The 27,423-nt window shown below is 35.0% G+C and overlaps 1 protein-coding gene and 1 non-coding gene across 2 annotated transcripts in view; one reads left to right on the forward strand and one right to left on the reverse strand.

Annotated features, from left to right (window-relative positions):
• The window catches only part of LOC148940718 (neuropeptide SIFamide receptor-like), a 292,968-nt gene that overhangs the window by 183,611 nt on the left and 81,934 nt on the right, over nucleotides 1–27,423 (forward strand). The window lies entirely within an intron of this gene.
• On the reverse strand, nucleotides 41–113 carry TRNAE-UUC (transfer RNA glutamic acid (anticodon UUC)). The gene has a single exon. It is a non-coding gene; the product is annotated as a tRNA-Glu (tRNA).

The following is a 27,423-nucleotide window of genomic DNA, read 5'->3' on the forward strand; positions in this document are numbered from 1 at the left end:
ATTAGCTAATTAATTTCACCTGATTTTGTTTTAAAAATAATTCTCACACCGGGATTCGAACCCAAGCCAATTGGTTGAAAGCCAACTATCCTAAACCACTAGACCATATGAGATATGTGTAAAAAGCTAATTAATTGTTTTATGATATCCGGGTTGCTGCGGTAGCTAGCAACCTAGTAAGAGACGATCACCTCCAATGTTAAGAAATATAAAACCCCCCAACTCCTAAAAAAAGAGTCAGATCAAAACAAAAAGTACACCATTAGAACCGCCTTGTCCGAATCCTCTATAAAGGAAACTTAACGCCCTTTGGCTTGAATAACAAAGAAAATATATTGGCTTGAAAATCAATAAAATTGACTTTTACCACGTTATTCTCCACAAACGGGATATTTTTTTCTTTCTTTTCCACAGATAGCTTGGCACTGGAACATCGTAGAGAGTTGTTCAATGGCTCATTTTAAAGGAAATCTCTAGATCTAGCGCTATTTGTACTTATTTTTTTTTTTATTAATTTTTTTTACGAAAAACTTAATTTTTTATATACAATATTAATCAATGACGTCATAGTCTTTGGATGTAGTTAGTACATAAAGTCTGGATCATCGAATTAAAGCTGAAACTAAGTAAAGAACAATTATGCCTCCATATATTCACAGTGATCTATAAAATTTCCCATTACATCTATAAACTGTTCCACAGTTGCCGGTTCATACCTTGGAAGCTTTTCACTAAACATGCAACATTTCTTTTGGATATTACAATAAAGAACGACACCTTGCCCATGTTAACTGAAACATAAATAGGGATTATGTAATTTCCATCAGTATCATGGCTTTAGAGATGGCTGAAACCTAGTTACGATAAAAGACGATCATTGGAATAACAAAAAATCTGGGTTGCAGCAGTAGCTAGCAACCTAGTAAAAGATATAATAAAGATCGAACTCTTCCCTATACTAACTTGCATATCCGGGTTGCAGCGGTAGCTAGTTTACAATAAAAGACGATCATTGGAATAACAAACAATTGCATACATTGGAATTAGCTAGCTACTTGATTGTTTGAGACTCGTCTCTTACTATTTCAAAGAAGAAAAAGCCGTAGGCTTTTTCCTGTGTGTAATCAGTTTATAGTCATAGGCAGCGCGCTAGCACTGCCTGAGTAAAGAACGATGTAGGCATAATGTGTTTTTTTTTTTCAGTCATCCGGGTTGCAGCGGTAGCTAGCAACCTAGTAAGAGACGATCACCTCCAATGTTAAGAAATATAAAACCCCCCAACTCCTAAAAAAAAGTCAGATCAAAACAAAAAGTACACCATTAGAACCGCCTTGTCCGAATCCTCTATAAAGGAAACTTACCGCCCTTTGGCTTGAATAACAAAGAAAATATATTGGCTTGAAAATCAAGAAAATAGACTTTTCCCACGTTATTCTCCACAAACGGGATATTTTTTCTTTCCCCTTTTTTTTCCTGCTCAGCTAGCTGGGCACTGGAAAATCATAGAGAGTTGTATAATAGCTCATTTTAAAGGCAATTGCAACATCTAGTCACTTTTGTAATTAAAAATAAAATACTTTTTAAAGTAGAATCAATTTTGTCAAAAAAATTGCATTTTTGATGTATTTTCACACTGCAGTCTTTTCAAAGATATTTGAATTTTGAAGCAATAAAACAGTTCATGGTAATGAACTCTATAGTAATAATAGCTACTTGTCTCAATAGTAACCGAAACTCCTGGAACCAAAATTTTCTTTTTTGGCTTAATCGCTAAAATTATTATGTAAACTGCAAAAATATTTATGATGCCTAATCAGTAATAGTAATTTTTTAATTTAAACAACAAAAATACATGAAAATTCTAAAATTAGTTTTGCTTTTTGTCTCCTGGAAGAAATTTTTTTTTCATCTCATTCGGGTTGCAGCGGTAGCTAGCAACCTAGTAAGAGATTTCAGAGATAATTTTAATCTTTAATTTTGAATATTTTTCGTAATCCCTGTAAAACATTCGTAAAATTTTTCTCAGTTTACAAAGATCAGCCTGTGCGTTTTTTGCAGCTTGTGTAAACTGCAAAAATATCCATGGTATCCGAGCAATAGTTTGAATATTTCAATACAAGCTGGAAAAATACCTTAAAATGTTAAAATTAGTTTTATTTTTGGTTAGGTTCTAACTACCCAATGTGGGATTGACTATGTATTTTCAGACCAAAAAATTACATTTTTTAATATTTATTTTATTTTTCAGTTTAGAATCGCTAAAGTTATTATGTAATCCGGGTTGCAGCGGTAGCTAGCAACCTAGTAAGAGACGATCACGTCCAATGTTAAGAAATATAAGAACCCCTAACTCCTGAGAAAAGGGTCAGATCAAAACAAAAATTACACCATTAGAACCACCTTGTCCAAAACTCCTATTAAGGAAACTTATCACTCTTTGGCTTGAATAACAAAGAAAATATATTGGCTTGAAAATCAAGAAAATTGACTTTAACCACGTTATTCTCCACAAACGGGATATTTTTTTCTTTCCGCTTTATTTTCCTCCTCAACTAGCTGGGCACTGGAAAATCCTAGAGCTGTATAATAGCTCATTTTAAAGGAAATTGCAACATCTAGTCACTTTTGTAATTAAAAATAAAATACTTTTTAAAGTAGAATCAATTTTGTAAAAAAAATTGCATTTTTGATGTATTTTCATACTACAGTCTCTTGAAAGATATTTGAATTTTGAAGCAATCAAATATAATAAAGATCAAACTCTTCCCTATACTAACTTGCATACGCAACTTCACTATAGTTAAGATTACAGTATTTATATTTTTACATTAAAAGACAATCACTGAAATAACAAACCATTCCATAGATTGGACTTAGTTAACTACTTGATTGTTTGAGTTTCGTCTCTTAGTATTTAAAAGAAGGAAAAGCCGTAGGCTTTTTCCTGTTTGTATTTATAGTTAAAAAACGAACTCAAGTCCAAAGAAACTGAACACTGTGGTTCATTCATATTATCTTTATTATTTTAGCTAGAATTTTTTATCCGGGTTGCAGCGGTAGCTAGCAACCTAGTAAGAGACGATCACGTCCAATGTTAAGAAATATAAAAACCCATAGTTCTTTGAAAAAGAGTCAGATCAAAACAAAAAGTACACCATTAGAACCGCCTTGTCCGAAACCCCTGCATAGTAAAATTTCTGTCCCTTGGCTTGAACAGCAAGGGAAATATATTGGCTTGAAAATCAAGAAAAGTGGCAGCTACTACAACATTCTGCCTAAACGGGATATTTTTTTCTTTCTTTTTCTTTTTTATAATAAAGATCGAACTCTTCCCTATACTAACTTGCATAGGCAACTTCACTATAGTGAAGATTACAGTATTTATATTATACATCATTATAAATTATAAAAGGTTCGAATGTTCGAAGATTATAGAGTTAAAATCCGGGTTTTATAATAAAGAACGAACTCTTCCCTATACTAACTTGCATACGCAACTTCACTATACTTAAGATTACAGTATTTATATTATACATCATTATAAATTATAAATCCGGGTTGCAGCGGTAGCTAGCAACCTAGTAAGAGACGATCACCTCCAATGTCAAGAAATATAAAACCCCCAACTCCTAAAAAAAGAGTCAGATCAAAACAAAAAGTACACCATTAGAACCGCCTTGTCCGAATCCTCTATAAAGGAAACTTACCGCTCTTTGGCTTGAATAACAAAGAAAATATATTGGCTTGAAAATCAAGAAAATTGACTTTTACCACGTTATTCTCCACAAACGGGATATTTTTTTCTTTCCGGTTTTTCTTTCTGCTCAGCTAGCTGGGCACTGGAAAATCATAGAGAGCTGTATAATAGCTCATTTTAAAAGAAATTGCAACATCTAGTCACTTTTGTATTTAAAAATAAAATACTTTTTAAAGTAGAATCAATTTTGTCAAAAAAATTGCATTTTTGATGTATTTTCATACTGCAGTCTTTTCAAAGATATTTGAATTTTGAAGCATTTACATTAAAAGACGATCACTGGTATAGCAAACCATTCCATACATTGGATTTAGCTACTTGATTGTTTGAGTTTCGTCTCTTATCCGGGTTGCAGCGGTAGCTAGCAACCTAGTAAGAGACGATCACGTCCAATGTTAAGTTACAATAAAGAACGACAACTAGCCCATGTTAACTGAAACATAAATGGGGATTATGTAATTTCCATCAGTATCATGGCTGTAGAGATGGTTGAAACCTAGAAAAGAACAAATCATTACAGTAAAGAACATTTCATGTTAAATCCGGGTTGCAGCGGTAGCTAGCAACCTAGTAAGAGACGATCACGTCCAATGTTAAGAAATATAAAAACCCATAGTTCTTAAAAAAGAGTCAGATCAAAACAAAAAGTACACCATTAGAACCGCCTTGTCCGAAACCCCTGCATAGTAAAATTTCTGTCCCTTGGCTTGAACAGCAAGGGAAATATATTGGCTTGAAAATCAAGAAAAGTGGCAGCTACTACAACATTCTGCCTAAACGGGATATTTTTTTCTTTTTTTTTTCTTTTTTTTTCTTTTTTTGTATCCAGAGATAGCTTGGCACTGGAACATCGTAGAGGGTTGTTCAATAGCTCATTTTAAAGGAAATTAATTGGGTTAAAAATCTATAGTAACTAAAATAAATTATTTCTAAAAGAGAATATTACAATAAAGAACGAACTCTTGCCTATACAAACTTGCACAGGCAACCGGGTTGCAGCGGTAGCTAGCAGCCTAGTATCCGGGTTGCAGCGGTAGCTAGCAACCTAGTAAGAGACGATCACGTCCAATGTTAAGAAATATAAAAACCCATAGTTCCTAACAGAGGAGTCAGATCAAATTCAAAAGTACACCATTAGAACCGCCTTGTCCGAAACCCCTGTATAGGAAACTTTCTGTCCCTTGGCTTGAATCAGCAAGGGAAATATATTGGCTTGAAAATCAAGAAAATTGGCAGCTACTACAACATTCTGCCTAAACGGGATATTTTTTTTCTTTTTTTCTTTTTTCTTCTTTTCCAGAGATAGCTTGGCACTGGAACATCGTAGAGAGTTGTTCAATGGCTCATTTTAAAGGAAATTCATTGGGTTAAAAATCTATAATAACTAAAATAAATTATTTCTAAAAGAGAATAAATTTTTCCACCAAAAACTCCATTTTGATGTCTTCTCACACTGCAGTATTTCAAACATTATACCAGCGGTAAGATTTGAACCCACGCCTCCGAAGAGACTGGTGGCTAACACCAGTGCCTTGGACCACTCGGCCAGACTGCCTCTCATAAATAATATATGTTTGAATCTGGGTTGCAGCAGTAGCTAGCAGCCTAGTAAGAGACGATCAGTCCAATGCTAAGAAATATAAAAACCAAAAACTCCTAAAAATAGAGTAAGATCAAAATAAAAGTACATCATTAGAACCACCTTGTCTGAAACCCTACTATATAAATAATGAATGTCGTCATAGTTTTTTACATTAAAGAGTGAACTATAGTCTATAGTAACTGGAATCTGGGTTAAAGCGGTAGCTAGCAACCTGGTAGGAGTTACAATTAAAAGACGATTATCCGGGTTGCAGCGGCAACTAGCAACTACAATAAAGGACGACACCTGGCCCATGTTAACTGAATCATAAATAGAGATTATGTAATTTCCATCAGTATCATGGCTTTAGACATGGCTGAAACCTAGTAAAGAACAAACCATTACAGCAAAGAACATTTCTTGTTAAAGATTGATCAATGATGTCATAATCATAGTTTGAAGCCAGGTCGTCTCTTACTATTCCAATTAAGAAAAAGCCATATGCTTTTTCCTTATTGTAATCCGGGTTGCAGCGGTAGCTAGCAACCTAGTAAGAGACGATCACGTCCAATGTTATGAAATATAAAAACCCATAGTTCCTAAAAAAGGAGTTAGATCAAAACAAAAAGTACACCATTAGAACCGCCTTGTCCGAAACCACTGTATAGGAAACTTTCTGTCCCTTGGCTTGAACAGCAAGGGAAATATATTGGTTTGAAAATCAAGAAAAGTGGCAGCTATTACAACATTCTGCCTAAACGGGATATTTTTTTGTTTTTTTCTCTTTTCTTTTGTATCCAGAGATAGCTTGGCACTGGAACATCGTAGAGGGTTGTTCAATAGCTCATTTTAAAGGAAATTATTTGGGTTAAATCCGGGTTGCAGCGGTAGCTAGCAATCTAGTATTACAGTAAAGAACGATCTCTCTCCCATAGCAACTGATCCGGGTTGCAGCGGTAGCTAGCAACCTAGTTTACATTAAAAGACGATCATTGGAATAAAAAGTTATTGCATGCATTGGACTTAGTTAGCTACTTGATCGTTTGAGGTTCGTCTCTTACTATTTCAAAGAAGAAAAAGCCGTAGGCTTTTTCCTGTTTGTAATATTTTCCTGTTTGTTATCAGGGTTACAGCGGTATTACATAAAGGACCGATATAATCCGGGTTGCAGCGGTAGCTAAAAACCTAGTAAGAGACGATCACGTCCAATGTTAAGATCCGGGTTGCAGCAGTAGCTAGCAACCTAGTAAGAGACGATCACGTTCAAAGTTAAGAAATATATCCGGGTTGCAGCGGTAGCTAGCAACCTAGTAAGAGACGATCACGTCCAATGTTAAGAAATATAAAAACCCATAGTTCCTAACAGAGGAGTCAGATCAAAACAAAAAGTACACAATTAGAACCGCCTTGTCCGAAACCCCTGTATAAGAAACTTTCTGTCCCTTGGCTTGAACAGCAAGGTAAATATATTGGCATGAAAATCAAGAAAATTGACTTTAACCACGTTATTCTCCCCAAACGGGATATTTTTTTTTTCTTTTTTTTTCTTTTTCTTTTCCACAGATAGCTTGGCACTGGAACATCGTAGAGGGTTGTTCAATAGCTCATTTTAAAGGAAATTAATTGGGTTAAAAATCTATAGTAACTAAAATAAATTATTTCTAAAAGAGAATAAATTTTTCCACCAAAAACTGCATTTTTGATGTCTTTTCACACTGCAGTCTTTCAAACATAATCGTATACCAGTGGTAAGATTTGAACCCACTCCTCCGAAGAGACTGGTGGCTAACACCAGTGTCTTGGATTACAGTAAAGAACGATCTCTCTCTCCTATACTAACTGATATATGGTGGTGCCAGGTGTAGTTACATAAAGAACGAATATAGCTCATCATAAATGGTGTTTGTCAATTATCCGGGTTGCAGCGGTATTTCCGGGTTGCAGCGGTAGCTAGCAACCTAGTAAGAGACGATCACGTCCAATGTTAAGAAATATAAAAACCCATAGTTCCTAAAAAAAAGAGTCAGATCAAAACAAAAAGTACACCATTAGAACCGCCTTGTCCGAAACCCATGCATAGTAAAATTTCTGTCCCTTGGCTTGTACAGCAAGGGAAATATATTGGCTTGAAAATCAAGAAAAGTGGCAGCTACTACAACATTCTGCCTAAACAGGATATTTTTTTCTTTTTTTCTCTTTTTTTTTCTTTTGTATCCAGAGATAGCTTGGCACTGGAACATCGTAGAGGGTTGTTCAATAGCTCATTTTAAAGGAAATTAATTGGGTTAAAAATCTATAGTAACTAAAATAAATTATTTCTAAAAGAGAATAAATTTTTCCACCAAAAACTGTATTTTGATGTCTTTTCACACTGCAGTCTTTCAAACATAATCGTATACCAGCGGTAAGAATTGAACCCACGCCTCTGAAGAGACTGGTGGCTAACACCAGTGCCTTGGACCACTCGGCCAGGCTGCCTCTCATAAATAAATAAATATGTGAATTTGGGTTGCAGCAGTAGCTAGCAACCTAGTAAGAGACGATCTTACTAGGTTTTTATAAGTAAATATAAAAACCCAAAACTCCTAAAAATAGAGTCAGATCAAAACAAAAGTACATCATTAGAAATACCTTGTCTGAAACCCTACTAGATAAATAATGAACGTCATCATAGTTTTATATTAGAGCTATGACGTGAATAGAGTGACGTCATAATTAGTATATAATCCAGGTTGCAGCAGTAGCTAGCAACCTAGTAAGAGGTGATCACGTCCAATGTTAAGAAATATAAAACCCATAGTTCTTAAAAAAAGAGTCAGATCAAAACAAAAAGTACACCATTAGAACCGCCTTGTCCGAAACCCCTGCATAGTAAAATTTCTGTCCCTTTTTACATTAAAAGACGATCACTGAAATAACAAACCATTCCATACATTGGACTTAGTTAGCTAATTGATTGTTAATCTCACGTAGTAGTTATTACAGTAAGGATTTACAGTAAAGAACGATCGCTCATGCATAGTAACTGATATACGGTGGTTCCAGGGGTAGTTACTTGTGGTTTTAAATTAAATAACAAACTGTAGTCCATAGTAACTGATGTATTATAGCACTTCACATAAGTATTCCAAAATCCGGGTTGCAGCGGTAGCTAGCAACCTAGTAAGAGATGATCACGCCCCATAGTAAAAATTAAAGTAACCTATAACTCCTGTAAAAAGATTCAGAACAAAACAAGAAGTACACTATTAGAACCGCCTTATTCAAAACTTATGTATAGCAAACTTACCGTCCTTTGGCTTGAATAACAAAGAAATTATAATAAAGAATGACCTCTTGCCTATACTTATAATAAAGATCGATCTCTTCCCTATACTAACTTGCATACGCAACTTCACTATAGTTAAGATTATCCGGGTTGCAGCGGTAGCTAGCAACCTAGTAAGAGACGATCACGTCCAATGTTAAGAAATATAAAAACCCATAGTTCTTAAAAAAAAGAGTCAGATCAAAACAAAAAGTACACCAATAGAACCGCCTTGTCCGAAACCCCTGCATAGTAAAATTTCTGTCCCTTGGCTTGAACAGCAAGGGAAATATATTGGCTTGAAAATCAAGAAAAGTGGCAGCTACTACAACATTCTGCCTAAACGGGATATTTTTTTCTTTTTTTTTTTTTTCTTTTTTTGTATCCAGAGATAGCTTGGCACTGGAACATCGTAGAGGGTTGTTCAATAGCTCATTTTAAAGGAAATTAATTGGGTTAAAAATCTATAGTAACTAAAATAAATTATTTCTAAAAGAGAATAAATTTTTCCACCAAAAACTGCATTTTGATGTCTTTTCACACTGCAGTCTTTCAAATATAATCGTATACCAGCGGTAAGAATTTTACATTAAAGAACGATGTTCAGTCCATAGTAACTGAAGTGTTATTAGGAACCATTATATAGATGAGGCTTACAGTACTCAAAGGTTACTGTTTACAAAGTGTTGAAAAGATATTAAGACTATAAGTGGAAAACCACACCATTGCCTACATTAGACTTAGTTAGCCACTTGATTGTTTGAGGTTCGTCTCTTGCTATTTCAAAGAAGAAAAAGCCATAGGCTTTTTCCTGTTTGTAACAAGGTTATTATTTTTACACTGAAACCTAGTAAAGAACATTTACATAAAAAATCGATGTCTGCCAAGAAGATCTAATGTAGTACTAATTAATAGAAGTTTTATTTAGACTTTAAATAGATATAATAAAGAACGACCTCTTGCCTATACTAAATTTTATACGCCACTTAATTATAGTATAGGTTAGTACTTCAACAGATAGCATGGCACTGGAACATCGTAGAGAGTTGTTCAATGGCTCATTTTAAAGTAAATTAATGGGGTTAAAAACCTTTTGTAATTAAAACAAATTATTTTTATTACATTAAGAAATTTTAATTATGTTCATTAATAAATCATCATAAGTAAAAATTTCCCAAAAAGAAATTGAACTCAAGACTACTGGGTGAGAGCTATCCCAACCTCTAGACCATATATGATATATTAAAATATCCGATTAATGAAGTTTATGTTAAAGAACAAATTATAATCCTAGTTAGCTGCCTGATTATTTGAGGATCGTCTCTTACTATTCCAAAGAAGAAAAAGCCGTAGGCTTTTTCCTGTTTGTAATTTATTTCATAATCCGGGTTGCAGCAGTAGCTAGCAACCTAGTAAGAGACGATCACGTCCAATGTTCAGAAATATAAAAACCCCTAACTCCTTAAAAAAATAGTCAGATCAAAACAAAAAGTACACCATTAGAACCGCCTTGTCCAAAACCCCTATAAAGGAAACTTACCACCCTTTGGCTTGAATAAAAAAGAAAATATATTGGCTTGAAAATCAGGAAAATTGACTTTAACCACGTTATTCTGCACAAACGGGATATTTTTTTGTTTCTTTTGTTTCCAGAGATAGCTTGGCACTGGAACATCGTAGAGAGTTGTTCAATGGCTCATTTTAAAGGAAATCTCTAGATCTAGCGCCTTTTGCACTTAATTTTTTTATTATCCGGGTTGCAGCGGTAGCTAGCAACCTAGTAAGAGACGATCACGTCCAATGTTAAGAAATGTGAAAACCCATAGTTCCTAAAAAAGGAGTCAGATCAAAACAAAAAGTACACCATTAGAACCGCCTTGTCAGAAACCCCTGCATAGTAAAATTTCTGTCCCTTGGCTTGAACAGCAAGGGAAATATTACAGTAAAGAACGATCTCGCTCCCATACTAACTGATATATGGTGGTTCCAGGTGTAGTTACATAATGGATGAATATAGCTCATCATAAATGGTGTTTGTCAATTATCCAGGTTGCAGCGGTAGTTATAATAAAGAGCAAACTCTTGCCTATACTATACCTAGTAAGAGACGATCCGGGTTGCAGCGGTAGCTAGCAACCTAGTAAGAGACGATCACGTCCAATGATAAGAAATATAAAAAACCCTAGTTCCTAAAAAAGGAGTCAGATCAAAACAAAAAGTACACCATTAGAACCGCCTTGTCCGAAACCCCTGTATAGGAAACTTTCTGTCCCTTGGCTTGAACAGCAAGGGAAATATATTGGCTTGAAAATCAAGAAAAGTGGCAGCTACTACAACATTCTTCCTAAACGGGATATTTTTTTCTTTTTTCTTTGTTTCTTTGTTTCCAGAGATAGCTTGGCACTGGAACATCGTAGAGGGTTGTTCAATAGCTCATTTTAAAGGAAATTGATTGGGTTAAAAACCTTTTGTAACTAAAATAAATTATTTATAAAACAGAATAAATTTTTCCACCAAAAACTGCATTTTCGATGTCTTTTCACACTGCAGTCTTTCAAACATAATCGTATACCAGCGGTAAGATTTGAACCCACGCCTCCGAAGAGACTGGTGGCTAACACCAGTGCCTTGGACCACTGGGCCAGGTTGCCTCTCATAAATAACTATATATGTGAATCTGGGTTGCAGCAGTAGCTAGCAATCTAGTAAGAGACGATCAGTCCAATGCTAAGAAATATAACAAAACTCCTAAAAATAGAGTCAGATCAAAGCAAAAGTACATAATTAGAATTACCTTGTCTGTAACCCTACTAGATAAACATTGAATGTCGTCATAGTTTTATATTAGAGCTATGACGTGAATAGAAAAACACGAAATTATATTGTTGTTTCTGAAGACGTCATGAAATAATATAATTGCGCTATGACGTCAATAAAATCATTACGCTGTGACGTCATAATTACTATATAAGAAGCGTCAGAACTGTAAATGTTCACATTCATAATTACATAATGGTTTCAATCAAGCAAGCTGCACGCAAATTGAAAAAAACAGTACTACACAAACAACAGAGATATTATCTTGAAAAGAAAAAAGCAAAGGTATTCAACCGACCAGGCGTATCGAGAAGTAATCGAACAAAACAGCAAGATGTATTATCACAATGATGAATATTATAGACATGCAAAAATTTAGACAGCCAAACAAAAGATCAAGGAACGGTATGGTAATGATGAAGATTACAGAGAAGCAACAATTGAGCAGGCAAGACAAAAGAGCAAGGAACGGTATGACAATGATGAATATTACAGAGAAGCAAGAATTATAATAAAGAGCAAACTCTTGCCTATACTATATTAGATACTCAACTTAATTATAGTTAATGATATAGTAATAATATGGTTTTATTTATAGCTGAATTACAAATTAAAAGAAAACTACCCTGGCTGGATCCGAACCACCAACCTTTCCGTTATCGGCCGATCGTGCTAGCCACTTAGACTATGGCGTCACTTTACTTTATAAATACTAAAGTAACCCATAACTCCTGAAAAACATTCAGATCAAATCCGGGTTGCAGCGGTAGCTAGCATCCGGGTTGCAGCGGTAGCTAGCAACCTAGTAAGAGACGATCACCTCCAATGTAAAGAAATATAAAACCCCCCAACTCCTAAAAAAAGAGTCAGATCAAAACAAAAAGTATACCATTAGAACCGCCTTGTTCGAAACCTCTATAAAGGAAACTTACCGCCCTTTGGCTTGAATAACAAAGAAAATATATTGGCTTGAAAATCAAGCAAATTTACTTTTACCACGTTATTCTCCACAAACGGGATATTTTTTTCTTTCCGCTTGATTTTTCTTCTCAGCTAGCTGGGCACTGGAAAATCATAGAGAGCTGTATAATAGCTCATTTTAAAGGAAATTGCAACATCTAGTCACTTTTGTAATTAAAAATAAAATACTTTTTAAAGTAGAATCAATTTTGTCAAAAAAATTGCATGTTTGATGTATTTTCATGCTGCAGTCTTTTCAAAGATATTTGAATTTTGAAGCAATCAAACAGTTCATGGTAATGAATTTTATAGTAATAATAGCTACTTGTCTCAATAGTAACCGAAACTCCTGGAACCAAAATTTTCTTTTTTGGCTTAATCGCTAAAATTATTATGTAAACTGCAAAAATATCTATGATGCCTAATCAGTGATAGTAATTTCTTAATTTAAATTATAATAAAGATCCAACTCTTGCCTATACTAACTGGTATGGGTCGCTTAACTATAGTGTAGGATTGTAAAGTTATATTTAAAGTCAACAAATTAAAAATTCTCTACAACTGGGAATCGAACCCTGATGGCCCTCGTGACAAGCGGTTATGTTTACCATTGTACTATTGGATACTCATGATGAATATGTTACATATAAGACATGATAAAAATGGTTAACTTACTAAGAAAATATAATAAAGATCGAACTCTTCCCTATACTAACTTGCATACGCAACTTCATTTACAGTAAGGACCGAAGTCTATTTCATAGTAACTAATGCAACGGGAAAAAGAAAAGAGGTCTGTGGTATATATTACGTCATAAAAGGTTACATTTGATTCTACATTAAAATACGATCATTGGAATAACATTTCACTATCCAGGTTGCAGCGGTAGCTAGCAACGTAGTAAGAGACGATCACGCCCCATAGTAAACCCGGGTTGCAGCGGTACCGAGCAACCTAGTAAGAGACGATCAGGTTCAATGTTAAGAAATATAAAAATCCATAACTCCCAAAAATCCAAAAATCGTTTTTTATAATAAAACACGACCTCTTTCCTATACTAAATTTTATACACAACTTAATTATAGTATAGGTTAGTAATTCCACAGATAGATTGGCACTGAAACATCGTAGAGAGTTGTTCAATTGCTCATTTAAGGGAAATTAATAGGGTTAAAAACCTTTTGTAATTAAAACAAATTATTTTTAAAATAGAATCAGTTTTTTTTACAAAAACTGCATATTTCATATTAAAGTTAAATTACAAGATAATCTGGGTTGCAGCGGTAGCTAGCAACCTAGTAAGAGACGATCACCTCCAATGTTAAGAAATATAAAACCCCCCAACTCCCACAAAAAGAGTCAGATCAAAACAAAAAGTACACCATTAGAACTGCCTTGTCCGAATCCTCTATAAAGGAAGCTTACCGCCCTTTGGTATAATAAAGAACGACCTCTTGCCTATACTAAATTATATAGGCCACTTAACTATAGTATAGGTTAGTAAATCACTGAAATAACAAACCATTCCATACATTGGACTTAGTTAGCTAGGGATCTTGGGAAGACTAGATATAGTTGATTTTTAAAAATAGAATCCAAGAAAAAAAATGATACTAGGTGAACAAAATGTTAGAGGTTAGTCTGGTTAGGCTTGCTAAGGACTCTTAGGAGGCTAGATATAATTAATTAAAAAAAAACAGGGTAAAATAAAAATTTAACTTAAAACGAGTAAAACTCTGGGAGTGGAGAGTATATCGGGCACTTCACGGAGTGGTGAACGCTGTGCCATCCACCACATCCATTCATCATAGTACCGTAAATACTATGAAAAGGTATAATTATTATTTAACGGTAGTGCAGTAGCTGAAGTTGGAAACAGTTTGTCCATTAGATGAGGGTGATTCTGACTGAAGAGTAAAACGGTGGTTTTGGCAAACAATATAGGGGCGCAAATTATTTCTTGAATAAAGGTAAACATGTTTAAAAACGAAAAATCTGCCAAAATTGTTATTAATATTGTGTTTTTGCCAATTTATGAAAATGAGTTAAAAATATCTGAATTACGGCATGTTTTTCCTTTCCAAATTTTCACATAGTTCTATTGAAGTGAAAAACTCAAGCTTAGGGAATATGCTCAGTAAAGGGGATAAATCGTTCATTTATTTGGAAATAAGAGATAACAATTTATGTCAGAAACATGGAACTTGGTAAAAGGCTTTTTATATAAGGAACAAAAAAAGGGAAAGGTCCGTCACGTGTAGGAAATTCCGTCGTACCTGATACATCTCTTACTACTTCTATACATAAAGACAATGGGCCGAGGGTATTTCAATGCTAAACAAAAAACAATCGAAAAAGGTCCTAACATCCGCTGGCGCTGGATTACGGAAAGATGTAGCTTTCCGTGCTTTCTCTGCGCAGTGAGATTTCCAGCTCAAGCGACGGTCAGTTATGATGCCATTGGCCAAGATAGACCTAAATGAATATAAAATATTTTTAGAAGTAATCGTATTGAAACGTGTTATAAGCCGGGTCTACAAATTTTGATTTCTCTGATTCGCTTAGACTTAAAGAGCATGTAGAAAGAAATGAAGAAAACTCAATGAAGACAAAATCTACGGTTTTTATCATATTGATTCAACATGATGTTCGTCTCCGATAGGCTATTAAATTATTGGGGGCGTATACTTGTCCAAACGAACCAGAGAGGAAACACATTTTTAAACCTGATTTATATTGGTTCGTTAAACCTCAAAATAACCCAAACATTGTTTTTCTCTGATCGGTGGGAAACGTTTAGGGTAAGTAGACTTGGCCTAATTGATCATAGTGAGAACAGCTGATTTTGACAGTCAATTAAACGTTCAGAGAAAAGAAAAACTCAATTGAGACTAAAAAAAAAGTTATAAATCTGAATGTGCTAATTAGTGTGCTGATTTTTTCTATTTTTTGACAATAAAACCAAATTTTTTGATAAATAAAATTGACCTGCATTTTTAACAAACGAACTGTTAGAAAAAACACGACATAAAAAGATTATTTTAACAAAACGATCGATCAACATACGTGTATATTCAAGGGTATCCACAGGTCAGGGGCAAGGCTGGCTTCAGCTCAATCGAAGACCAAAACTTGCGCAGATATTCAAATAATATAAATAGTAATGCCGATCCACCGGCAATTATGTTGTAAAACGATTATTAAAACAAAACTATGGTCGATCGGAAGTTTCGAGTGAATATTTAAATTCAGTTCAAGTTTTATATTAATATTCAGTATTTTAATTTTCTCAGCAGAAAAACAGAAACTATTTACTAACATTCCCTAATATTAACCTATAGTAAGACTATGTCCATTAAAAACGAATTGAAACTGATTTAAAACGTTTTCAAAAAAAGGAAGATTTCTTAAGAGAAGCTGAAATCTACATAAAAAAATATGACGAGCAGAAATAAGTCATATAATTAATTAAAATTAAAACGGACAGAAATTACCATCATTGAAATATTCAAATCCAAATTTTACAGAAATTAAAATGAATAATCTCACCAAATATAAATATGACCAATAATACTATAGACAATTAAATGATATCTAAAACGAGCAGCAGTTAAAATATATAATAATATCTACCTTAAAACAAGGAGAAATCACTACAAACAGGATTAGGACTACCACCCTGTTAACCTTCTAAAGGTCAACATATCATTTGTGTTGTACTGAAAACACAATATACTTTAAACGAATAACATTAAAAATAACAAGAATTGATAGCATTATATATTAAACAATCAGTCTATTTTCATTAGCTCTTCCCATTACTCTTGATTATCATGGTGATTTTTTTTTCTTTTTTTTTCGTTTTTCTCGATATTTTGATAAATAAAAACAACAGTGTTCAATATTCATATCATTTTCAGTAAGATCCATATGGCACTCAACCTGTTTAGAAGGTTTGACAGGGGGATGGGGGGACGTCACCACTGTTATTTGTAAACCTTGCTTTGCGTTGTGATATTTGTTGTTGGTGTGTTACTATTGTTGATGTTATGATGTTGTGCATTAATTAAACCCCTCTACAGGAAAGGTCATAAGAGTTAGTGTGGTAATTATTAAGGCATTAGCTAAGTTACTGTCGGAAGCAAATTGAATAGCATCATGCTACTTTTCAAACAGTAACTGGTAACGAACTGTAAGTAAGGAGCGACCCGGCTCAATAGTAACCGAAACTTTAAAAACGGAATTTTGATCCAATAGATATATAAAAAAATTTAATTTTTATGCTGATTTTAAATATATAAGTTTTATTAGGTTTAGTTATACCCATCAAAAGTTACGAGCATCAGAAAATTTGCCTGATTTTCGGAAAAGAGGGAAAGACCCCCTAAAATTCATATAATCTTAATGAAAGTCACACATTACATTCAGCGTACCAGAAAATCCTACATAAGAAGTTTCAAGTTCCTATCTGCAAAAATATGAAATTTTGTACTTTTTGCCAGAAGAAAGACCATGGAGGCGTGTTTATTTGTTTTTTGTTTTTTTTTCCCTTGGGTGATCAAATTGACCCAGTGGGCCTAGAATATCGGTAGAGGGCTTAATATAACAGAAATTAAAAGTTCTAGTGCCCTTTTTAAGGGACCCAAAAAAAAATTGGAGGGCAACTAGGCCCCCTCCCTTTCCACTTTTTCCCCAAAATCGTCAGATCAAAATTCTGAGATTGCTATTTTGTTCAGCATAGTTGAAAGGCCTAGTAACTATGCCTTTTGAGTTAACATGGCCCCCAACAGCCCCTGGGGTAAGGTCTTTAAATAATAAAATTTGCCCATTGTTTAGGTACAGTATTTGTATAGTATTAGTATTTTGGGAAGTATGTATACATTTTTGGGTGGGGAGGGAGGACGAATTTTATACAATCCTAAAAAGGGCTTATCCCAGATTTGCCTCGGACTGTCTGTCTTGGCTTTTTCTACAATTAGCCATGTGTTGATGCCTGCAAAATACTTGATTTGGGCTTAATAGGCTTAGGTCTTGCCTTCTCTTCACTGACTCAATTTTACGCGTGGATGTGTTAAGGGTAATTTTTCTGGGTAAGTTTTCCTCAGGATTAAATTGCCCATAGGATATTTCCGTGGGGTGGGGGATTTTTCCGTGGAGGTGGAGCCAGATTTACTGGCGTTATTAAAAAACGATCAAAAATTAAATTAAAATAACAAGTTTATTTCAACTGAAAGTAAGAAGCAATATTAAAAGTTAAAACGAACAGAAATTATTAGGAATACGAGGGGGGTTACCCCCTCCTCAGCACCTTGCTCTTTACTCTAAAGTTTAAATTTTGTTACTTTAATTTTTTTAAAAACGACTACTGAAACATAAGGGTCGTTTAATTAGAACAATAAGCAACTTTTTTCAAAAAGCCAAATAACTTTTGCGTGAAGAGCGGTGTGATGAGGAGGGGGAAACCCCCTCGTATACATAATAATTTATATTCGTTTTAAGTTTTAATATTGCTACTTATTTCCAGTTGAAAAAACTTGTTTTTTTTTAGACTTAGAGATGAAGTAGATACGATTTTAAAAGAATAACAAAAAAAACGTTTTCTACATAATAAGTTTTTCAAAAAAAAGTAAAGAACTTAATTAAACCAAATATGAATAAAAATAAAATCAAATAATCTACCAAGCATACAATTACCACAAATTAGTATCAATAAATAAATGAAACCCAAAACAAACAGAAATTAAAAAAATAAATAACAGAGTCAAACTCAAAACGAGCAGAAATTAATATGAGTAGGGTTCTAAACCCCATGCTTTCTAAAAGCTAGAATACAATTTTTAATTTACTGAAAAAATTCAAATGAATTTACTTGAAAAAAGTGTATTTTCAGCTTAATATACATATGCTGATATTTATTTCTTAAAATCTTAACTAATTTTTAATTTCTTAAAGTTATAAAAGTGAAAACATTTAAAAGAATTTTTCAGTAAATTACAAATTATATTGTGGCTTTAAGAAAGCTTGGGGTTTAGAACCCTACTCATATTAATTTCTCCTCGTTTTGAGTTTGACTCAAAATGATTTTATTTATTTTAGTTTCTGTTTGTTTTGGGTTTTCATTTATTTATAGATACTGATTTGTGGTAGTTATATGCTTGGTAGATTATTTGATTCTAATTTTGTTCATTTTTGGCTCAATGGAGTTCTTTATTGTTTTTTGAAAAACTTATTTCGTGGAAAAAATGTTTTAAAAAAATTAATTTCTATTATTTTATATTGACATAGTCTTTTTCAGGGAGAAAGACAGAGTATCTTCTAAAGTTAAACAACCATCCCTTCCATAAGATTCTTAAATACCTCCTGGGCATAACCTACAACCCTTGTCCCTAATCTCTAGGGTTTGTTTCAACCCCAAAAGCCTTGTTATATGACATTTACACTATTTTGAATAAAATTGCTATCTCAAAATTTCTATAAGAGTCATTTAGGGACGATACGACGTGTGTGTGTGGGGGGGGGTAGCTTCCCTCTGATTAGTTTGACTCTTAAAAAGAGCACTAGAGCGGCTTATTAACTATCCAATGAGCCCTCTCCGAAGTTTATATGACCAAGATTTCTATAATACCTTATATGTCCCCAGAGCATAACTTACAATCCTTGCCCTGAGGGCTGAGGGTATTTATTATCCTCAAAAACATAATTTCCAGACCTTTCTGATACGCTGAACAAAATGGCTATCTCAAAATTTTGATTGTAAGTGTTTGGGGAAATGATGGGCACGGGGGTGGGGGGGGGGGGGCATTTGCTCTCTGATCACTTTGGGTTAAAAAAAAAATGCACTAGTCCTCTTAATTTCCAATCAAATGAGCCGTTTTTGAAGCTTCTACAACAAAAATTTCTATATGAACCTTATATTCCCCAAGGGCATAAATTAGGACCCTTGTCCTGATGGCTATGGGGGAGGGTTGTCATCATCAAAGACATAATTTCCAGACCTTTCAACTACGTTGAACAAAATGGCCATTTCAAAATGTACATCGGAAATGTTTGAAGAAATGATGGGCGTGGGGGGGGGTGATTCCCCCTCTGATTGCTTTCGACAATTAAAAAGGACAATATCCCTCTCAGTTTCAAATCTAATGAGCCTTTTTTGAAGTTTTTACAACAAGGCTTTCTATAAACACATTATGTGCCCCCAGGGCTTTACTTACAACCTTAGCCCTGAAGGATGTGGTGGGGGAGGTTGTCATACTCAAAAACATAATTTACGAACCCTTCAACTGCGTTCAACAAAATGGCTAAATCGATACGTTGATCAGAGGTGTTTGAAGATGGACGTGGGGGGCATTCGCCCTCCGATCGTTTTTGACTATTAGTAAGGGCACTATCACTCTCAAATTCCAATTGAATGAACCCTTTTTGAAGTTTCTACGACAAAATTTTCTATAAAAACCTTATATTCCCCAAGGGCATAATTGACAACCTTAGTCCTGAGGACTGTGGGGGGTTGTCATTCTCAAAAATATAATTTCCAGACCCTTCAACTACGTTCAACAAAATGGCTATATTAAAATGTTGATCGGAAGTGGTTGCAGAAATGATGGGCTTGGGGGGGGGGTTGAATTCACCCTCCAATCGCTTTTGACTATTAAAAAGGGCACTAGCCCTGTCAATTCCTAATTGAATGCGCTCTTTTTGAAATTTTTTCCGTAAAAACCTTATATGCCCCCAAAGCATAACTTACAACCTTTGCCCTGAGGGCTGTGGGGGGTTTGTCATCCTCAAAGACATAATTTTTGGACCTTTAAACTTCGTTGAAACAAAATTGCTAGCTAAAAATTTCATTGAATGTGTTCGGGAAAATGGTGGGCGTGAGAGGGGGGTTAATCGCCCACCAATAACTTTTGACTATTAAAAAGGGCACTAGCCCTTTCAATTTCCAATCGAATAAGCCCCCTGTTAAGTTTCTACGACAAAACTTTCTATAAAAACCTTATATGCCCCCAGGGTAGAAATCACAACCCTTGCCTCGAGGGTTGTAGGGGGTTGGTTGGGGGAGGAGGTTGCCACCCTCAAAGGCCTAATTTCCAGAACTTTAAACTACGTTGAACAAAATGGTTATGTCAAAATTTTGATTAGACGTGTTTGGGGAAATGGTGGGCATGATAGAGGGGTTAGTTGCCCTTCAATCACCTTCGACTATTAAAAAGAGCAATATCCCTCTCAATTTCCAATCGAATGAGCCCTTTCTGAAGTTTCTATAATCCCGCCTTCTGTAAAAAAAACCTTATATGACCCCAGGGCATAACTTACAACCCTTACCCTGAGGAGTTTGTGTGTGTGGAGAGGGGGGGGGGTTGTCATCCTTAAAGATCAAATTTCTAGAACTCTCATCTACGTTGAAAAAAATGGTTATCTCAAAATTTTGATTGGACGTATTTGGGGAAATGGTGGGCGTGAGCGGGGGGTTAGTTGCCCTTCAATCACCTTCGACTATTATAAAGAGCAATATCCCTCTCAATTTCCAATCGAATGAGTCCTTTTTGAAGTTTCTATAACCCCTCTTTCTGTAAAAAAAAACCTTAAATGACCCCAGGGCATAACTTACAACCCTTACCCTGAGGAATGTGTGTGTGTGTGGGGGGGGGGGGTAGTTATCCTTAAAGACCAAATTTCTAGAACTCTCAACTATGTTGAAAAAAATGGCTATCTCACAATTTTCATTGGATGTGTTTGGGAAATTTGTGGGCGTGAGAGGGTGGTTATTTGCCCTCCAATCACTTTCTACTATTAAAAAGGGCACTAGCCCTTTCAATTTCCAATCGAATGAGCCCTTTTTGAAGTTTCTACGACAATACTTTCAATAAAAGCCTTATATGCCCCAATGGCATAACTTACAACCCTTGTCCTGAGGGGGTTGGGGTTTATCATCCTCAAAGACATAATTCCTAGAACTTTCAACTACGTTGAACAAAATGGCTATTTCAAAATTTTGATTGGATGTGTTTGGGGAAATTGTGGGCGTGAGAGAGGGGCTAGTGGCCCTCTATTCAGTTTCAACTATGAAAAAGGGTACTAGCCATTTCAATTTCCAATTGAATTAGCCCGTTTTGAAGTTTTTACGATAACGCTTTGTATAAAAATCTTATATGCCCCCATGGCATAAATTACAACCTTTGCTCTGAGGGCTGTGGGGGGATTTTCATCCTCAATGACCTAATCTCCAGAAACTTTTAACTACGCTGAATTAAATGGTTATATCAAAATGTTGATTGGATATGTTTTGGGAAATGCTGGGCGTGAGAGGGGGGTTAGTTGCCCTCCAATCACTTTCGACTATTAAAAGGACACTAGCCATTTGAATTTCCAATTGAATGAGCCCTTTTTGAAGTTTCTACGACAAAGCTTTCAACAAAAACCTTATATGCCCCCAGGGCATAAATTACAACCCTTGCCCTGAGGACTGTGGGGGGGTGTCTTCCTCAAAGACATAATTTCTAGATCTTTCAATACGTTTAAAAAAATGGCTATCTCAAAATTTTGATTGGATGTGTTAGGTGAAATGGTGGGCGTGGAAGGGGTGTTAGTTGCCTTCCAATCACTTTAAGCTGGGCACAAACCCTTCCAATTTCCAATCTAATGAGCTCTTTTCAAAGTTTCTACGACAGCTCCTTGGATATGAAGTGCCCTGGTCTAAAACAAAGTAACCGAAAAAAAAAATAATAGATTGTGCCAACATCGTTCCTTACTTAGGCAGCGCTATTGTGCTGCCTATAATACCATATAAATTCATTAAAGTGGATTGTGCTATGTACAAAAATGACGTTGCAATGGCTAAGGTAGGAAATGAAGTTTGTAACTGGTTTCATATTAAGTCAGAAGCTAATCATGATTGCAGTCTATCCCCATTTACATGCAGCATTTTAATGGACTTTGTCTATTAAATGAGTTTTTAGAGGTTTTGAGAGTTCAGGGTGCAAGAATCCGTTAGAAAATAATGTTAAGCAGATTAAGTTGCTAACACTAGGAATAAGTAAAGATTAAGAGGTGACGTGGGGAAACGAGAAGAATGATCATATGGACAGCTTCTCTTATCTAGATTGTATTATTAGTAAAGAGGGTGGGTGCAGTGAAGATGTTAAAGGTAGAATAGTCAAGGCCCAGAGTGTTTTTTCACAGTTGAAAAGAGTTTGGAAGAATAGGAAAACAAGTTTGCAAACCAGCATTAGAATGCTGGAATCTAAATTGATGAGAGTGGTCAGGTATGGGTCTGAAGTACACCGAAAGATGGAGGAGGATGTAGGTATTTTTCAGAGAAATGGTCTACTGATTGTTTTGGGTATCCGACTGATTGACCGTTTCTCAAACAGTAAGCTATACGAAAAAATTGGTTCAATCCCGCTTCCAATGGCTATATAGAGAGAAAGGTTGAAATGGCTAGAACATGTTCTGCGAATGAAGGCTGGCAGATTGCCGAAGATCATCCTTGTTGGCCAATGAAAAACAGGTCATCCCTGAATGAGGTGGGGGGATGTCGTAAGGAAAGATCTACGGTAAATTGGAACTTATTTTGAGGTATAAAGAGAAAGGCTTTTACTATATTAGGATAGAGAAGGAGCGTGCGCAACTGTATTGTTCTCAGGCGGCTTGGTGCAGCGAGTTATTAGTAGTAGTAGTAGTACCAACTGAAGCATCATGTCAGACCTGATCCACGTCTCAGCGCAAGATACCCTTGTTCAGTACCGTAATGTTTCTAAAATATAGAAAAATTGCCGGTAGCGTGTGTAGGATTAATTTTAATGTCATTTCCTGTTAAGTTTCGCCTGTCTCCTCGCCTAAGGCCTCGGCCAGTAGGGAATCTTGCTCAAAAAATGTTTTTCGTAATAGGACCCCATTACAGGATTAGAATGTTAAAATTTGGATATATTCCTGCCCACGCCTCTTCCAGGCACTTTCAATGAAATAGAAATATTACATTTCTAAGCGAGAGATGTAATGAAGCAACAAATTTTTATTTCAAAACTTTCCATCTAGAAAACACCATAGCTCCTCAGCCTAGGGGTGAAAGTGAGTGGACAAAATTTGTCAGATAGCTAATTTCGTATGCAAGCGGGACATCAGTGCTGATCAAGAACACATGACACCAGTGCTGATCAAGAACACATGAACTTCTGAAACATAACATTTCAAACAAAAAATTGTTTTCATACTGAATATACACAATTAAAAGCATTGCTGTAAAAATATAAAACCATTTTTATTTCTTGAGCACAGTGCTTTTTCATTGCATAAGAACAAGATGAACAAACCTCAGTCATGTATTTACCAATAATTTTTTAATCTCAAGTTTTATTGAATTTTTATTTGCTCTATTAGAAAAACCAACACTGTCTAAATTGTAATAGAGAACCACAGTAAAACTAAGAGACATTTACCAGGATTTACTGACAGCTTATCAATTAACTAAAGACGGAAATCAATCTTGCTGACAAGTAGTGTCATAGAACGATCCCTTGAATTTAGAAGGACAAGCAAGATGTGAATGATTTCATTCCTAGGGCGATATCTTGTCACATAATTGACTAGAAATGTTCCTAATAATTTAAGCAAATGCCTTCTAGAAAATTAAACACATTGAAGAACATTTAGGGGATTTGTTGTTCAAGTTTTCTAATTATCTTAATTTAAACAGCTTTATCTAATGAGAGCACCTTGTAATCTGCTTCCGAGTTAGATGGGCCTTAATCATTTTGGGGGATTAACGTTCAGCAAGGGAAGATTTTTTGATAGTCGTTATATAACTAGAGTTGGCCTACATGTTTAGAATAGGTATAAAATTTTAGTTAATTTGCCATGTTTTAGTTGGAGATGATGTCTTCCTGTACTAAAGGGCCAATCACAGTCCAAAATCATGTACATCAGGTGATGCATGCCACGCGTGGCAGAAGTGTACCCCACCTGATGTGATGAAGCGTCGGGTGGTGGAGGTGTGCTACGCGTGGTGCCAAGGGTTTGAAGCGGCGGAGGTGTGCCAAGCGTAGCGAGGGCGCCGGCAGTGAATTTTCCAGGGGGGTCAGACGCCAAAATGGCAGTGGGGGTCAGGTGACAGGGCAAATATTTCAAGATATTTTTTTGTACAAATAAGTTTATTTTTAAATACTTTTAGGAAAAAACTCTCAAATAAAAAAAAATTAAATTGCATGCAAAACGAAACAAGATACTGTAAATTTTAAACGACAAGGATTCCTGGAAAAAGGATCAATTTATTTAATCAATAATATATTCAATTATTATGTATTTAATCTTAAAAGAAAATCAAACTCAAACCAAAATTACAGAAAGATTTATTGCTTCCCTAGATTATGACAGATGTAGACTTGACTTTATCCTACGCTTTAGAATATTTTCAAACAGTTTAGAATAGTTTCAAACAGTTCGTGGTAACGAACTGTAAGTAAGGAGTTTGAAGAAGGAGCAGAAATGCTCAAAATTCATCCTGCCTGCATGGATACCATGTTTTGATTTTATAACGGCCATGAAAAATGTATCTCTTTCATAACAGGACAATTCTCCCCCTCGAACTTAAATCCCATATATATTCAGAGATTTTAAAAATATAGAATAGCAAAAAAAAAAAAATTTAAGTTACTATCCAGCTGTCAAATTGACCCTCTTTCATTTTATTGTCCTATTCAGCTGTATAAACTGAACAGGTTCAAAAAAAAATTCGTCCCAAGAGAATCTTATCAAATAGTTTGTGATAAAAAATTGGAAGTAAAAAGGGACTTGTGCCAATATTCACCAAAACTGAAAATGGGATTCGTATGACAATGCTACACCGGCAGTATTGGCTTTTTATGCTAATTCTGAATATATAAAATTCCTCCAGTTTATTGTTACTCACCCAAAACCAAAAATCTGAGAAAATTTGCTGGATTTTCGAAAAAAAGTGAAACACCCCCAAAAAAGCAAGCCATCTTATTGAAAATCCCTTTATAAGATACACCATATCAGAGAACCCTATCGTAGAGGTTTCAAGCTCCAATCTCTAAAATGTGGAATTTCCCTTTTTTTTTCAGAAGAAAAATCGTCAATGCATATTTATTCGTTTTGTTTTTTCCCAGGGGTGATTGTATCAAACCAAAGGTCCTAGATAATTGGGAGGGAGCTTATTCAAACGTAAATTTAAAGCTCTTTTTTTAAATGACCATACAGATTGGGCCTGGGGAAAGTCTTGTTGTCTGCCACTTTAGTGCGCCAAACTAAGACTTCACCCCAAAGAGGACAAATTTGCAATCAATTTAAAATTCTAAGAAGCTAATTGATTCAAAGTATCGATAAACTACAGTTTAGGCTTCCGAGCTGCAAAAGAAGTTATGCCACACGGTGGCAGTATTGGATTCACCCAAGTTGATTCACTTCATTTATAATGAAATTGCGTTTGGTGATCTGTAATTGCGTACCAGCTATAATGAGGAGGGTGAGTCATTGTTTAGGTGGGGATGGGGAAAATTCCTAAAAGAATACATTCTAATGGTCAAACTGCTTACTCTTCATGAGCCTTCAGATAAATGTTGAAAGAGGTTGAGGGAGTAGGGATTAATTAAAAAGTTTCGGATTTCTATATCTACCAGAACAGAGGTGGAAAAAGCAAGGCAGGCCATCATCAGCCCCACCAGGAAATTTATTTGGGGTGACAAGTACTGCTAGGAACTTGGTAGGAATTAGAAACTTGGCCCCGCCAAGAAATTTTTTTGGGGGTAGCAAATAACGCAAGGAACTTGGTTTTCAGCAATTTTAAATGGTAATATTTTTCTTTTTCTATTTATATGAAGAACTTCAATGAATTTAAAAAAAATGCATGTAATGTATTTATCGATAAGAGAACCCGATTGTAGAGGTTATGATGGCTTCAGGTATGTAGAAGATCCAAAATCTCACAGAATTTCCATCTATACAAACAGTGATATTCCTCTTCATCCAACCAAAGTTCTTTAGCAGTAATATTAACAAGGACTTTTTACCAAAAACACTATTCATCCCCAATTTTTTTAAATATATTCAAAATTTGTCCAAAATTGAAATTGCAAATTTAAACATGGGACGGTACTAATCAACGGACAGTTATTAGTTAACATATTTTAACAGCAATTAATCAGGTATTTAAAGGACCGGTACCTCAAATTGTATCTTTGTTAGGCCTGTGTATGATTTAGAAAACAAGAAGAAATTAAATAAAAACAAAGAGCTTTTCAACTGAAAGCAAGGAACAGATTTGAGACCTATTTGAACAGATTATTCCTTATGTGAAGGGGGCTGTCTCCTCCTTAGCTCCTTACTCTTTACTGTGAAGTTGGCTTTGGTCCAAATTTTTAAAGGAAATCTGCAATTGGAAAAAAAAGATTTTTCAAAGCACTAAAAAACGTTTGTCTAATGAGCGAGGTGATGAGAAGGGGGCAATCCCCCTTGTATACACAGTAATTTCAATTTGTTTTAAGTTAGAAACTTGCTCCATATTTTCGTTAAAAAACCTTTTCTATTTGTTTAATTGCATTTAATGAAACTATAAAGCTTTATGAATACAACACTTTTGGTAAAGCAGAAAAAACGATCAATATTTCAATGGTCGCTGTTTGGTTTTGATGGGTAATTAAATAAAAAAAAACAAGTTTTTTTTAACTGAAAGTAAGGAGCGACGTTAAAACTTAAAAAGAAAAGAAATTATTCCGTATATGAAAGGGGCTGTCCCCTCCTCAATACCTCGCTCTTTACGCTAAATTTTTAATTGTTTTAAAAAATAAAGTTGTGTGACAGATTCAAACTCTAGCGTAAAGAGCGAGGTATTGAGGAGGGGACAGTCCCTTTCATATACGGAATAATTTCTGTCCGTTTTAAGTTTTAATGTCTCCTTACTTTCAGTTAAAAAAACTGGTTTTTTATTTAATTTCTGAACGTTTTTGAATTAATCCAGCTTCGATTTTCGCTCACCGTACATGAAA

This window comes from Artemia sp. Qi Xiang Cuo, chromosome 19, assembly GCF_049724085.1.
Source record: "Artemia sp. Qi Xiang Cuo chromosome 19, ASM4972408v1, whole genome shotgun sequence".
Classification (NCBI taxonomy): domain Eukaryota; kingdom Metazoa; phylum Arthropoda; class Branchiopoda; order Anostraca; family Artemiidae; genus Artemia; species Artemia sp. Qi Xiang Cuo.